Below are 7,540 nucleotides of genomic sequence, written 5' to 3' on the forward strand. Positions count from 1 at the left end.
TTGAAGTAAGTAGATTTGCAATCTTACAGGCAGTATTTACATTTTGTGGTATCTGACCAAGTCTGAGTGAGACCCATTCTCATTGCCCCCTTGCTTTATTGGCAACCAGCACCAGCCTCCTGCAATAATACCGCTTATTGATTTAGAGGGAGGGGGAGAGGACAAATGTATGATCTTTCAAATATATATATGGTGTGCAGTCGGGATGCCGACGGTCTAAATACTGACCGTTGGCATCCCGACTGTCTAATCCTGGCAAGGGTCTAATGACAGGCGTCAAAATCCGACGCCTGTCATTTCCCCCATGCCAGGAGCCCGGCGCCCGGCTTCCCGATCGATCGTAAGCTGGGTGCGGACATCCAATGGTGGGGAAAAGGTTAGAGGCTCCCGGGGGGGACTTAGGGTTAGGCACCCCCTGGGAGGGTTAGAGTTAGGCTAGGGGAAGGGGGGTTAGGGTTAGACACCCCTGGGGGAGGTTAGAGTTTGGCACCCCCTGGGAGGGTTAGGTTTAGGCAGTGGGGAAGGGGGGTTAGGTTTAGGCACATATAGAGGGTGGTTAGGGTTAGGCACTTGGGGGGGAGGTTACAGTTAAGCACCCATAAGGGCGGGTTAGGGTTAGGGGGGGCGGTTAGGTTAGTTTATACTTACCATTAGCGCAGTCAGGATCCCCACTGGTGCCTGTCTTCTGTCGTCAGGATCGGTAAATCATATCGATCCCATATATATATATATATATATATATATTATATATATATATATGTGTTTGTGTGTGTTTATTTTTACTTTTTCAATACCTTGTAATGTCTGTTCAATTGTAGTGTTCAGATGTAATTTACTAATTGAAAAAAATGCAAATAAGCGGCATACGAGTTGTTATCTAACATTTTTGATTAGGTATGGTAGGAAGTAAATTCAGCCCTAATGGGTTTTGAATTCACTTATTTTAGACATAAATGAGGCTTGAAGAGGTGTTTTTAAGAGAAGAAATTAGTTCTAAGTCACCAAAGGGGTTAGAGAACGTAAGAGTAGACAGGAATTTTTAGCTACATTTTTACCTTTGCTGGAATTAATATCACAGACCATATTCCTGCAAATAGATGTGCAAATTGTCTGCCAGCAAGCACTCATATAGTGCAGTGTAGGTGTACACCAGGCTGTGTATGTGCATATGTGTCTGTCACGTGGGCGAATTTGCAGAATAGTTTTGCTCGGGCCTCAACATGTTTGTGTAATGAAGCTTTTATGACCAGCTGTAGAAAATGAAAAACAATATTTTAAAAATGAAGAGCACAGTTCAGAGTTACACACAATTTGGCTTTATGACCAGAATACTATTTTCTTTATATTATAAATTAAAAATAGAAATTGATGTCCCCACCACTGCGCTTCATGATAAAACCACTTCAGTTATCCAAAGTGACAAAATTCTGCAAATGTTGCTCAAATTTTTAAATGGTGATATCCCCGCAATATATACCCTATTCCATCTGAAGTACACTCTAATGTAGGGGTGGGCAATAAGCAGCCCCCAGCTGTTTTAGAACTACACATCTCAGTATGCCCTGCTAGTTTTGTTATTTGGCCATGCTAAAACAGTTGCAAGGCATGCTGAGATTTGTAGTTCAACAGCAGCTAGAGGGCCGCTTAATGCCCACCCCTGCCCTAATGATTTTGTACATGTACCAGTTATGGCTGCCTAATTTAGGGAACATTTTAAGGATAAAATATACAGCTGCATTCTATAGTGATGTCTAATATAAATTACATATATTTGGCATTATTATGCTTGGGAGAATTAATTTATTTCATGTTGGGATCATTTATTTTTATTACTTCTGTGTATTTGTATCCTGACACAAAATTCCACCGCACCATACAGTGGGAAAACAGAGCATAGTACTTAAAACTAAGAGGTGAGACAACAATAAAAACAACAAACAAAATAAGCAAAGACAAAATGCAGAACATTTTATACATATATACATTAATATACATAAATTAATAATATTAAGAAATAAGCCATAATACCTAATACTTAATAGGCAAAAGTATAGAACAAACATAAAACATAGTATAAGGCATAAAATGAAGAGGCAAAAGGTGGAAGCAGACAATAATGCAAGATAAAAAATATATATATTCTATGTGGAGCAAATAAATCACCAAAATGTTAAAATTGGCCTGGAGGAAAAGATAACATTCAGTAACAAAATCAAAATGTATTAAAATCTACTTTAAATAAAATAAGTAAACACATTAAATAGATATGATATCTGTATGTGAGATGAAGGTATTATATTTAGTAGTGATGTAACACCCAATAGTTCCATTGGTTGAAATAATATTTGCAGTACGAAATAAAATATGGGTATGTTTATTTATGTCAAAGGATCAATATAGATGTACTCAATCCTGAAAAGCATTAAAAATACAGTTTTCTAGTCTGCCTATTTCTAGTGGTGTTTTATAATTTTCCAGCTCTATGGGACCTCTAGCCATGTTCTATGCTTGGGTTAAATATCTTTAAATGCACATACTGGGTAGTTCATATATACTATCATTTCATATACAATTTAATATTTGTCTACATTGCAAGACTATAGGTTTAATTTTATGTCGGCACCTTATTCTTTATTTCTGTTTTATTCAAACTTTCCAGCTCACACTAGATCCTCTCTCCCAGTTAGACTGTCAGAAGCTTCGGGGGCAGCAGCTGGGTCAACAGATCCATTGAGCACAGGTAAATAAATAGCTAATGTTAAGTCAAGTCTTTAATATTAGCCTTTAATATTAGCATCCATATTTTTTTATCTGCATTGCTTAGCTTTATACAATAGTAGAGTATTGATTCCCTCGTCTAGATTAAACAACTAATGTTTGATTAAGAGTCATCTGACATATCAAATTATTATTATTTAAGGATTATATTGCTGCTTGTATGTGAGACTACCTCATGAAAATCTTATTTAATGATTATAAAACTCCATTACTGATTGTAATATGTTTAGTGCTCTGTAAATATTGAGACTAATTGATCTGTTCTTAATTGTTCATTCCCTGTTACACGTTTGAAATAATGTAATTACAGACATTTCAAAAGAACATCTTCCACTTGTTCCAGAGTATATCCTCAAACCTCCCATCTAATTAGTTCATGTAAAAACAAAGTTTCCTTCTTATTATAATTACGGTAGTCACTTTATTAAGCCAGAAACTGCTGCAGTAAATATAATGTGAAAGCAAGAAGTACAGCAAATTGTAATGTGTAGCAGGGATCAAGTAGGAATGAAGGTTCTAAACTAGTGCTAATGAGAATCATTTACTTAACAAGCAAACCGATATGTGATACAACCATGACAGTAAGTTTTTATTGAGGATTCTGTACAATACATAAACTTACTCCCTGTAAAAGAGAGGTTGCAGCCTTCCCACACCCCTGCTGGTAATCCTGGAGCTTTTTTTATCTGTGAAAAATCAAAAGGATAGAGCCCATATCATTATGTATTGCTGAACGCAATAGGTTCCACAAACAAGTGTACACGTACCAGAAAATAAAAGTATACATTAACAGCTTATCTGCAAGATTTGGTTGAACTTCTTTGTCAGCATTGCAGTCTTCCCATGTAGAATATATGATACAAATACATAAATATATATATGTTAAAGAGTTGTCCAACTTCAAATGACAATGAGCAGCAGTATGTGTCTGTGAGATGAAATACTATAATGCTGGTTTTTTGCACATAACAGCAGAACACAATGTACTGCAAATAATAGCCAAAGTAATATCTAATAGACAAAAACACCTCTATTTTTGTTCATCGCATGAATTATGTTGACTCCTTGTGATTCCATTTATGACAACTGCAAAAGTTAATGATGATCTTCCCAGAAAATGATCTGAAGAGTCACAGCGAGCTCTGTTATACTATTTGTGGGAGTTATGGTCTCCAGAGATTACACACAAAATAAAGAACTATTAGAGAACTAGTAATGTTAATTAAAAACTTTCCTATCCTCACTTTCCTCACTTGTGAGATTCTACTTTGTGTGCCCTGCTACCAGAAATATATTAGTCTTTTTATAATTGTACTGTATCAAACTAATGTACATGATGTTAGCCGTTCGCAGTTGAGGGTTTTGACACAAATCGTCACATTCCAACATCAAGACCATTGATTTTGAGATCTATTTACTAAGATTAGGATGGAGATTAAGTGGACGGAGATAAAGTACCAGCCAACCAGCTCCTAACTGTCATTTTTCAAACACAGCCTGTGACATGGCAGTAAGGAGCTGATTGGCTGGTACTTTATCTCTGTTAATTTTATTTTCATCCAAGGCTAAGTAAATAGACCCCTTTGTTTGTATCTTGTTTTTTTTTTAAGAAATTGCATTTTTAGAGTAAACCATTGCTCATATTGTTCTATCTACAGATGTGTCCACTTATACCTATCCTGAAATCAGGCCAAATAGCCCCAATTGGTGATCTACAAGCTTTGCCAGAAACTTTTTTACAAAATATCCATCTTATTCACATTGCTAATGTGACAAAATTATAATACACGATTTCCCTGGACACTGGTAAGGGCATTGTATGTAGCTGCTGGAAGTGTCACTGCTGGAAGGCAAAATAATGTTCCGATACGAGTAAGCAGCGTCATGCTTCACACCAAGTACCGTTGTGCTTAATCTGTGACTTTATGCCAATTCCTTTGGGATAAAAGTATTAATCTAGTGAGCCTAGTACAATATCAGTGACTTGTGTGGGGCTACCATGCCAATATGATGCTACATTTAGGAAAAAGAATGAAAGTCCGGCAATTGCTACCCATGGCAGAGCATTTAAGTTGCACCACGCGTATCGTGCCACATATTGCAAAAAGGATAGGTATAGGAGGACACATATGTAACATACCAAATACAATGTTACCAAATGTGCAAAAAATTGTTTGGTGTTTTTCTTTTAAATTTAATTTCAATACAGTGAGCTCCCCACACCCTCCCTGCTCAGCACACAGCAGCGTGTACTGAGCTGGGGAAGGAAGATGCTGCCATTGAGCACCAGCATTCTCTGCATTCTCCCTGCCTGATCACTCCGCTGCTATACAGTGTTCAGTGGTAGTGGGCAGTTGAGAAGTGTTACGGGGTGATCGCCCCTGGCTACTAGAGGAGTGTTTGTATTGATACTGCACTATATGTTACATTTTAAAGAACCATACATCCTAGTGGGTTCTATTTAAATAATCTAGGCAGATTGTTGCAACCAACATGCAGTTCATTCTATTGACCTTTTATAGCTTCCCTATCTAACTCCCTTCTGATAGCGCAATGTGCTTTGGATAGTATTTATAAACCTTACTTATTATAAGAAGAAATTAAATAATTCACACCAATACCAACTCTAAAATAAATGACAATGTTTTACTTAAAAGCAAATTAATTATACATGTATTATGGTATTATTATCAAAGCAGACTTACAACATAAAAAACAACAATTTCAGCAGCAGTAACAAAATGATTATTTGCAATGCCTAGCAGAGATGCACAAGGTGACAGTCAGCCAATGTTTATACTTACAACCCAGCGCCCCGCGACTCTCTCGACCTACGATCTCTCCTGCTCAACCCGACTGCCTGACCCCTCCCCTTATTGATCAATCTTTTATACTTTTTTCTTCTCTGCTACTGACATATTTTAAAATGGAGAATATTAATTAATTAAGTCAATATTCATGCGCACTAAACATTTCACTGATTATATATTTTAATCTTAACAAAACCTATAATCTCCTTTCTATATTCTCAAAATACTGGTGACCGCTTATAGGCCAAGGCTATTCTGATTAGCTCCCTTCTTGCTTAGACAGATCTGAGACATGCTGTCTTCTAGTCTGTTAGTATTAAACTAACCCATGATTCTGTCTTGCTAGTGAAGAAATGATTTTGATCAGATCTAATTTCTACCTATTTCCGTAATAACACTTATACCTTTTAGATTAAACAATATTAAACAATAATAACTGTTGCTTTGTTGCTTCAGACACACACCTGCCTACTTTAGAGAGAGGGTAAACCTCATCTCTAGGCCTGAGGCCATTCGACACATGACAGTCCTCCGCAACTTATAACTAATATATATTCTTAATAATTTCTATATATACTCTTAACTGCAATGAAAATAATAATGAAAGACATAAGCATGCATATATTCGTGAATTGCTGAAGGAATATGTACGGCCACATATTCCATCGTTATCAGTTCCATCCTCATGAGATTTGAGGGGTCATAACTCCGAAAAAAGTTCATATCTCTGAAGAAAGTTCATATCTCTCATAGATTGCATCATCGGATTTCTTCTTAATACATTGGAAAATCATCTTGAAGCATTTCACTAATATATAGAAAATCAACAACATTACCATGACAAAAAATATTAATCTTCCCATTGCGTGCATAATGCCGCCAAACCAATTTCCAATCCATGCAAACCACATGCTGGGGCTCAACCAGGTGAACCAACTGTCGGGAATCACACCTTCAAGTTTATTTCTTTCTGCAAATTCATTTCTTACCTGAGTAATTTAATTTAACCTTTCTTTTATTACTTCTTCTGCATTGGAAGAATTTGTAATGTAGGTACAATACTGTAACCCATACACCGTCTGTAATGTCACACAATATCCTGAAGTTGCCGCTGTAAGATAATCCAACACCATTCTATGTTGCATTAATTCTGTCTTTATGGCCTGAAGTTCCCTTCCCACAAATCTAAAAGTACCATCATATATGTCTGTGATATTATTTGTTAGATCTCCTAGTTCCTGTATCATTCTTTGATTTGCAGTTAATCCCCATGTACCAAATGTTATTATATTACCAAATCGCAAACCAACCTTGTACCCTTGTGACAATGAAAAAAGATGTCTGTACCTTTCATGTACTATTTCTATTTCCCTTTTTACCATTTGTACTTTTTCCGGGAGTGAATGTTGCATATATGTTTCTTTTAGATCCTTATGTTTAATTATCACTGCGTCAGGTAGCAATGTCCCTATAAAACATATTCCAAAGGAGTTTACCGGTAACCATTTATAAGCCCTTTGTCCACACACGTAATATAACCCCTGTGGCAATGTCCATGGTCTATTAGACAATATGTTTGAAAAACTATCACAGGGAACATTGCAACGGGCACTCTTTTCATCCGTACCTTTTTTTCCTTGAGCACACTCCACCATACGATGATTGCAAGTTTTATTGTACCCCAACACTCCTTCTGCCATCACACATTTCACCAATTCATTTACACATTCTTTATTGTTAGGTTTTGTGTATTTAATAATTTCTAAAAGAGCCTTTGCCCAGTCTCATTTGGTTTTAAAAGGACCTTCCTGCAAGACTGTGTTAAACATGCTGGTTCCCAAATAGGTCCCTTTGGCTCCCTCTTCCCATACCGTTTTGTTAATGCATGTAATATTACCTTGGTTATACCTCTGATACTTTGTTAATTTTAAACCCATGGAGCCATTCACATT

At 36.5% G+C, this 7,540-nt stretch overlaps 1 pseudogene; it reads right to left on the reverse strand.

The window, feature by feature from the left end:
• Window positions 1-1,215: 1,215 nt before the first annotated feature.
• Window positions 1,216-7,288, reverse strand: LOC148501495 (syncytin-2-like; annotated as a pseudogene).
• Window positions 7,289-7,540: the final 252 nt, after the last annotated feature.

Source organism: Taudactylus pleione, unplaced genomic scaffold, assembly GCF_031769625.1.
Source record: "Taudactylus pleione unplaced genomic scaffold, aTauple2 ptg000518l, whole genome shotgun sequence".
Lineage (NCBI taxonomy): Eukaryota > Metazoa > Chordata > Amphibia > Anura > Myobatrachidae > Taudactylus > Taudactylus pleione.